Here is a 9,655-nt window from a genome sequence, read left to right as displayed (position 1 = left end):
ACCCTCTTTGCAGTGTTCCTGGTGTTTATAGAGGTCCTGTATGCATCTAGGCTCCAGTGTCTCAAAAGGCTTTATTCTAGGCACTACCTCAAGTGGTTTTATGATATTAAAGCAACACAGAGCAACCAGTCAGTTGTGTTAAAGGGATAGTTGAGGAATCCATCTTCTTCAACCCCAGGAAAACCCTTGGGTGGCGCTCTGCACTATTTGAATTTGCGTTCACTTAATGTGAGAGGAGATTCTCAGGCTTTAGACTGTATGGGGTGTTGTGAATGACACTTTGTTAGCTCATCTGCTATTGGCACCTGCTGTCTACAAACAGTACAGTTTCATCCAATTTTGCACTTACAATCTGAACTAGGAATACATTTTTATGCACTTAATGTGCATGAGGAGCATGCGCATAAGGCAGCACACAGTAGCTAATGTACAGCAAGTTTCCACAATAGTTTGTTATATGTTAATGCCCCAGAAGGATGCATCATGAGATGCAAGAAATACTAGCCTAGGAATGCTGTATTTTGTGAGCAGACCTAAGCAGCTCCTGTTCATGCTCCAAGTTAGAGAACTGCACCATCATCTTTGGCAGGACCTTGAGCTGGCCAGAACTGTGAGAACTAGGAGGACAGGCTGAGAGAGTCGGGGTTGTTCAGCCCGGAGAAGAGTATGCTCCTTATAGCAGCCTTTCAGTACCTAAACCAGGCCTACAGCGAAGCTGGAGAGGAACTTTTTACAAGAGCCTGTAGTGATAGGATGAGGGGTAATGGTTTTAAACCAGAAAAGGGTAGATTTAGATTAGATATCAGGAAAAAAAATTCAGTCTGAGGGTGGTGAGGCACTGGAACAAATTGCCCAGAGAAGCTGTGCATGCTCCATCCCTGAAGGTGTTCAAGGCCAGGCTGGATGAGGCTTTGAGCAACCTGGTCTAGTGGAATTTGCATCTGCCCATGGCAGGGGGGTTGGAACTAGATGATATTTAAGGTCCCTTCCAACCTACACTATTCTATAATTCTATGATATGGATAGGAAAATAAATATAAAATTCCCAGTTAGTGGGTCTTAATCAAACACAAATTCCTATCAATATTTTCCTACCTTGTTATTAATATAAAAACTGTTGCTGTCAATATAATCCTACTTTCTTATACAAATCCACTTTGTTTAGTAGTTATACCAATGTCTGATGCAGAACTGATCCTTCAGACATTTGCTGTCATGATAAGACTACTCAACATTGAACATCTCACTCACATAAAGTAGGACATATCGAACACAGTATTATGGGAGTATTTTGGCACCATGTTGCATAGAGTTTAAAGATGCTTGTTCCTAAAAATGGAAACACTGTGATTTTTTTCTAGGTGATCTTTTAGTCTACCAGCACAGAAAATGTGAAGAACTACATCAATGCTGTGTCATGCCCTTTTCAAAACACCTGGTACTGCTAGCCATATTTTGCTGTCTTTTTTTTTTTTTTTCCCAATTCCACTAAGACATTAAAAGTTGCTCCTATTTACACCAGCCCACAGTATATATTGGTGTCCTGTGTGTTTCTAAGTTTGGTGTTGAAAGTGTACTTGGACTCCATTGACTTAGTCAATGTAAAATGCATACAATTACTTCACAAGGTGTGTCTTAGAATTGTAACAGTAAAGGTCTGAGTGGCATGCTATTTAACATCTCTTACTCTATGCCTAGAATCAGGTCTCACAGAAGGGTGATATTCTTATTCTTACATTCAGCAAAGCAAAACTGAAACAACAAGAAGATGCAATGATAGTTATCATTTTAGAATGTCTCTTGTGATAGACATAGAGTTGAAAAAACATTTAAATCACCAGTTGCAGCCATTTTGTTTCAAGGACAGTTGAAATAGAAATATTTGGGACAACTTATTAAGACTCACTTGTGAAACAGATTTCATACTGCCCATAAGTTGAGCTATTTCAAACCTGTTGGAGTCATTGCTTAACTTACCAAGTGATTTTAAGTCCTTCATTATCAGGACTGGAATAAATAGCTCCTTTTAGGTCTGAGCTTTAAGTGAATGTGTACAACAGAGAAGAATTCCACAAAAGATTGCAACAGATTTTTGAAATCACTTGCATAGCAAAGAAGACAAAAGAGACTGTTGTGATATTTTCAAAGCAAACTCACGTCTAACGCCCACTGAAAAAACACAGGCACGTAATTTTAAAAAATATTATTTTAAATCCTACAAGCACCTGGCCCTATTGATGCAATCCAGGTGGAAAGCAGTAGTAGAATCTCATAATTTACCTGTTAAGCACTTAAATGAGGCTTTGGTGGTTTTTTTTAAGTGGAAGCTGGGATAAAAGCTAATGGAGAAACTGGAAAACCTGAAAAAATGGAAGAAGGAGTTCAAGTGCTGCACTGTTCATAGTAGAAAGCAGTGACCTTGTGGTTGTGATTTTGCACAGGTGCTTTGGCCAAAATGTCTATTGTGTATTACGCAATTTGGATCTCAAAACAATGAGGGATTATGTGCTTCACAAAAGCTTTTGCTGTTCTTTCAAATGAGCACATGCCTATGTGTTATTGATATCTAATCAGCAATACACTGAAAAGCGTTTGTCCTTTTTCACTTCGTCTCAGTTCAGTAGTACTAACGGGCTTAATGAAGCACTTCCGCTTCCATAGTATCTCAGATTCCTAATGACTTTCTCATTGAAGTGCTAATTAGGTTATGGTCTGCTTATTGACTTAGCAGATAAGATTGGTTTTGTTCATTTTGGTTGCAGACACAGATTATATTATCTGCAAATATGGGCCACAGGATTCAATATCCACAAAGAGAAGAATACGCCATCTGCAGAGGAAATATATTTAAGGGTAATGATGAGGGTAATTTTGTCTCTTAAACGATGAGGCTTATTCTAGTTTCTGTCTATGGTCATTGCAAACCATTTGATATGTTGCTACAGTTAACTGTCACAGCTTAGGATATATTGTGGTTGAGTACTGAGGAATTGCTTTGGAGTAGGAAAGAAGTGACAGGATTCTGTGAGAAAGCTTGCACATCAGTTGCCTACACTGTCTTTGCAAGTGTATGCAAGCATCTATTACCATAATTACAAGAACTGGAACTCATTAATCAAGTTATATTTTGTCAAGGTAATGATGCCTTCAGTTGCAGTTCTATTCTCCTCCCTTTTTTCAAAAGATAAACGAATTACAGACAAAGCAATTTCTTTGCTCATTTGTTTTATATGAGCTAAACATGTTTAGTAGCAGGCCAAATGCTGCAGTGTGGTGACAATAACATGCTATGTCAAAGGGGGTCACAGATGCAAAGATGCCACTGGAGAAACCGCTTATGTGTTGTCCAGAATTTGTTACAGATTAAGGTATGGGGTGCTCAGCCTTTCTCCGGACTAGCCACAACACTACCTGATAGTCCTTCTCCCTGGGTTTTTCTTTTTGTTCAAGTCCTTTCTTTTTCACTACCATAAGACAACATACTGAAAGATAAAACCAAATTAACAAATGCTTCAATGACTGCAAAGGAGGGAAGGATATTTTAATTTTTTGGGTGGTAGTGGGGCATTTAAGGAGATCTTCTTGGCAGGTTTTGTTTTCCTCCAGGTTGTTTTTCTTAACTGCTCAATATAGAAAGAGGACAAGCAGCTCAGTGTTTTCACATGTGTTCCAATGAAGAACAAGATCAATTTCCAAAGAAACACAGTCATGGTAACATTCTAAGATTACTCCCATCCATCCTTTAATCTTTTCTCAGGCTGTTCAGATAATTCATAACTATTTTCTCCCCCCCCCCCCCCCCAGTTTAAATGAACCGCAAAAACCAGAATTTACTGAATCATTATAGTAAGGAACTATTCTGACAGGAGTCAAGATCACAACAGAATTTTTAGGAGTCAGAAAAAGGCAAAAGCTCCAGAAGAGACAGCAATGATCGAACAAGAGAAACACAGTGATATCTAACTGGTAAACATGGAGGTAAACCAGAGGGTTTCTACCTCTGAATAAGGAGAGAGCTTGACAGAAGACATTAAATACAGAGAAAAAAAGGAGGTGAAAGTGCACAGGCCTGTTATGGTCCCAGCCGTCACTTCTTACCGTATCACAAGACAAAGCAATAGGCACAGGTACAAGAAATTATTTCTGTGTCCTGGTTCCCAGGTGTTAGACTAAAATGACAGGTTTAGGAATGGAGTGGTTTTCCTGAAAAAAAAAAAAAAAATTAAAAAATTGCCAGCTAATTTGAAGGATGGCAGCCTTGTTCTTCCTGTTGGTGTTAGACAGTAGAGTTGACTCATTCCTTTTCTTGAGCAGGACATTAAACATATTCTTAAATTTTATGTTGAATGTTTATAGCACATGTTCTGATACGCAATGCCTCTCTACATTGTGTAGAGCTTATGTAAGACTCTGTAGGTCTTCACTCCTTGGTCCTGACGTTGGATGAATTTTCAATAAGACCTATTCTGCTGAGATGTCCTCCCAACTACAGCTGAACACTTATGATGGAGTTCAGCAGCAGAGAGGGTTACTCTTGGTCAGTTTCACCAGAGTGGGAGTTGGTGAATCATAGCAGAACTCATTCTGTCTCATCACTCTCACCCCTTATTCCTCACAGATATGTTTGTGCTTGTTACATAACTTCTGCATGATTATTTTGCTGTGTTTGGTAGTTATGCTGAGACATCCAAAATGAATTATTAAAGAGAAAGATAAAGATAAGCACTGGTCACAAGTGAAGTGGTCTGACTGGGCAAATGCCTTTTGTAAATCATCAATTTAGAAGTGACCGCTGATCTCACTAAAGTATAAACTAAATTATTTAGCAACAACATTGAACCAAGAGATGCCAGAGGGGTCAGATCTTGGAGAGTTCAGTGACAGAAAGTCACTGGACTGTACACCCATCCATTTAATTTCAATTCTTGAAAGAATTCTATAAATACTGAACCTACTTCTTGAACATACCTGAAAGAGAAAAAAAAAAAGAGAGATTAATACCTATCAGCTTGGATTTGTCAAGAAAAAGTGATCTTGAAAGAATCTAATTTTGTTCCGTGCTATTACAGCAGAACTTACGGATAGGGTTGAAACACCAAATCAAATATATTCTGACATACAAAAAGGATTTGACAGTCTTTCTCATAAGCAAAATAAACACCACTGTCTATCTAAAATTACTATATTGTTCATAAACTGTATCTAGACCACTATTCATTTTTCAGTGGTTCTTCAATTGGAAAAAATATATATTGAGCTGGTTCTGCTATAATCTATCTCCTTTTTATTTGGATGGAAGACATAGGGAGTGCATTTATGAAATTTGCCGTTAAACTAAGAGCAGTGGGCTTTCAAGGTTATTAAAGAACAAGATTCAATTTCAAAGTAATGTTACCAATTTGATAAAAATAGTCCAAAATATAGGATGAAATCCAATAAAGAAAAGTACAGAAATGTATGAACACCTTATGGTTTCTAATTTAGAGTCGGTCAGAACTTAGGGCAATCGGCTTAGCAACAGCAAGACTACTATGTGGCCTCTATCACCAAGAACAAAAATTCATGACAAGTGTCTGAAAAACTCTACTCTCCAGAGCCTGACCCTAAATACCAGGCTATTCTCAAATAGTAGACAGGAGAATACGCCTTCAGTGAAGGAAGGACATAAATAGAGTTACTTTATGCCATTTGGAAAAAATCATGTCTCACTTTTGACTTGTGCACCCAATGGTCAAATTTAGTACTTCTGTCTTCATTTTGCCCCAGCCATGCAAACTGTTGGCCTCTTTCTCTACTTTTTCTAACAAGAATGTTCCTGCAGGGTAATTTCTTTTTAGAACAGATGAGTACCATGACTCTCAGTCTTAATGAAACAGCACAAGGTCAGTCTCCTCTTTCAAGGATTTCAGGTGAATATCTTGTTTCTGGAGAGCTAACCTCCGTCTAAAAGTGGTTCAGAGTAAAAAATGAAATACAGAAGAAAATGCACCAGCTTCCCAAAGCTGAACTGGTATTACAAAACTAAAGGCAAGTTTATGTTTTCTAGTGTTTGCAGTCCAAGTAAATAATCTGGTACAATAAAATTACCTTCTGCAGTATCACATACAATGTGTGTGCTTTTTTTTTGTGGGCATGTCTGTGAATGTTGGACAGTTATCTTGTCTTTTGTAAAGTCGAGTTGTGCAACAGACTATAACGGTTTTGTTTCCTTCAACTATTTTACAACACCTGAAGGTCTTTTCTATTAATAAACAAATACAAATGAGTGAAGAAACAATAGACAACTGTTATTAGCTAAATGAATGCAGAGAGCTCTCACTGGGTTTAGAAACTGTTGAATCAATCTCATGATGACTCAGGAAAAATATCTGTTACATAAAGTGAGTAGCAGTTGTATTACTGTCTAAATTAGTGTTGAGCGTAGGATCTCTGTTTTGCAACAGTTTGTGGTTTCAATATTCTATTTTTCTTACCTATACCAAAATGACGTTCAAATGCTCAAAGTCCAGTGTACCAGTGTATCACAAAAGAAACCTCTTCTGAGTATTTTAATGTTGTCTGGTCCCCCTGTTTTTCCTTGCTTTTGTCCAATGGCAAGCTTATTACAATAATGCATAATAAGTTGGATCATGAATTACAGGGCACCAAGGAAAAAGTTTAAATAAATATTATCATACTGAATTATTTAATCCTAGATAGTCCCAAGGGTCTTTTGAATGAAACCTTTTCCTGCAGAACCAGAGGAAACTAGGTATCAGATGTCCTGCAGTGACTATCTCCTTCCTCAGAGCTCTTGTATTTCAGGAGCAACATGGTATAACAACAGTAGGATTGCATGAAAAAAAACTTGTTTTCACTTTCTCAGCACTGAATTCTGGAACATTAAGCAAAGAAAACATCCAACAACAGGGGTCCTTTGAGCAACCAATAGGTATTAAGAGGCAGAGTAAATTAGCAACTGAGGACCCTTATACTGTGGTTTCCACTGTTGAAACTAACAAATATTTAGCTGTACCTATGGATCTTAGGCAAAGGTATTGCTGTGCTGGATCTTATGATCAGCTGACCCACTGGTAATTTTGATCTTAGCTCGATATTGCTCTCTTAGATCATGAGAGGGAAATTCAAAGGAAAACTGTGAACTTACTAACCATATGGTTGAAAACTAGAGCAAGTCTGCACAGCCATTTTAAAGAGATTTGTCAAGAGCCAAAGAATTCTGAAAGACATTTATTCTTGGGATTTGGTAAAATCACAAATGCTTATTTCCTTTTGTCAAAAAACTTCAGACAAATTGATCTTGGAAAGTTTTATTTTCTTTTTAAGGTATCTTCAGTCATATCATCAAGAGTTCTGAGTGAAAACTAGAAAATCTTGTAAAAAATACTTTATCAAATACAAATTAAATTAATGTTTTCTAAATAAGTAAAGAAAATGACAGTTTTTTTAAGTCAGAAGAGTTTTTTACAATACATCTGGAAAATTTAAAGCGGCTTTTGTTTCTTCACTTTCATTTCTTGGTTCTTCACTTACAAAATTTCAGTATTCCTGAACTTCCTTCTTACTCATATGTTAAAATATGTACATTTTCTTTCTCATTTTGCATTTGGGAGAACTCATAAAGGAAAACAAAGAAAAGGAGTGTGGAAATTACATTACCCAATGAAAGTTCCACAGATGTCTGTGATATTTCAGCTTCTAATATAAGTGGCAGTTGCTGGTTAAAAATTATGAACTGTCCCATTTTCAAGTCCTAAATGGATTAGCAGTCCACGGAATTAATAATGGTGTTATGGCACTAGGCAAGCACAAAATAAACTCCCTGCAGTTGTCATTAAGCCACATATGTAATAGCAGTTTCCGTTCTCCAAAGGGAAGAGGATCAACGTTTTGTGCCATTCCGGAAGTGTCAAGAAACAAAAGGGCACTCACAGTATATCGTGGGCCTGGATTCAAGTTATTTTCTATACTATGAGGGTATTTTTTGTGACAGTTGAAGCATATCTATACTGGTCCACTGTGGTATTTGAGAGACTACAGAACTGCAAACTATGTACACTATAACTGGTGGAGGTCTCACAACTGCTCCTAAAACTGTTGTTATTGGTTAATATTTTCTACTACCGAATACCATCCAGTTCCTAGTATTGCACTCCTCAGTCTCACATACTTATTTCTGCCTAGCCTCCTGAGCTAGCTCTGATTTAAGCATTCTACTTGTTTATTGCTCCTAAGTTATGATCGTAACTTGATGAAACTTCAGTCATGACGAAGAAATAAGTGAGCATAGAATCATGGAATCATAGTATAGTTTTTGTTAGAAGGGACCTTTAACGATCCTCTAGTCCAACCCCACTGCAATGAGCAGGGACATCTTCAACTAGATCAGCTTGCTCAGAGTCTTGTCCAACCTGACCTTGAAAGTTTCCAGGGATGGAACACCTATCACCTCTCCAGGCAGCCTGTTCCAGTGTTTCACCATCCTCATTGTAAAAAGGTTCTTCCTTATATCTAGTCTAAATATACCCGGTCTCTTGCCTTCCTTTCCTGATCTCTTACGCTTGGGAATCAACAGCTCTTGCATTCTAATGAAAGTGTCCTTGAAGATCTGCCAGCTCTCTTCTGCTCCCTTGTCCCTGAGGGCAGTTTCCCAGGAGATCCTATTGACTAACTCCTTGAAGAGCTGGAATTTTGCTTTCCTAAAATTCAGGATCCTGATTTTACTCTTTGCCTGACCCGTATCCCTCAGGACTGTGAACTCCACCAGTGCATGAAATTGCTTTCTGCTAGGAAGGGAAGGAACACCTTAGTTCCTTTATCTTCTTCTGCTTTTCTTCCTCTTCTCCTCCTTCCTATGAATGAATATGAATCAGAAAAGTACTTAATAAGTGTGATCTTTGAGAAATTCTATACGTAACCTCCAAACACCACTATCTTTTCTGCACTCTGCTTCGTATTCTGTTACACATTCATCATCAAGGCATTTGTTTTTTTTAAACTAACCTAGAGTTGAGGTTTACTCTTCTGAGAAGCAGTGAGCTGGCTGTTATAACATGGATCTTGCAATTATTTAAAACAAGTTGCTCTTTGTTGCTATCTTTCAGTCACACCCATTGGCTAATACTGCCGGCATAAATAAGCCAAGATCTTAGCATAATAGTACAAAGATAGAATAAACCCTAAAAAGTCATTGTAAAGTGATATTTTAGTGGGATCACCAGGAACAAAATGACTGTGCATATTCCAGAGCCTTCAGGGCCCTGGAGAATGGACAAAGAGTGATATGAATTCTACTATTGCTTTATGGAACATTTTCTTTTTCTCTGTATTCTCCTCCCTGATTACCCATTCCCTGCTTTTAGTTGACCATGCTAAAAATTCTTAATATATAATTCCCCACTGTATGCATTTTTTCCATCAAGTTAAGCCTCCAAGCAGCATCATTAAGAAATAGCAGAGGTGTAAGAGGTAGAGTATCATCAGCGTATAAACCTAGAGTTTCTGGGGGAGTTATCATGGAACCAATAAAAAAATCTCTGCCAAAATCATGAGAGCCGAGGGATGCAGTCTATGAGGGCCACTTAGGATTTGCCTGTAATGGGAAAATCTAATTACCTCTGAAAAAGCTCATTGTCAGGTCTATATTCCCCCCCCC

Source organism: Charadrius vociferus, unplaced genomic scaffold, assembly GCF_000708025.1.
Source record: "Charadrius vociferus isolate BGI_N301 unplaced genomic scaffold, ASM70802v2 scaffold377, whole genome shotgun sequence".
In the NCBI taxonomy this organism is placed as follows: Eukaryota; Metazoa; Chordata; class Aves; order Charadriiformes; family Charadriidae; genus Charadrius; species Charadrius vociferus.
Note: the sequence above shows the minus strand (reverse complement) of the source record.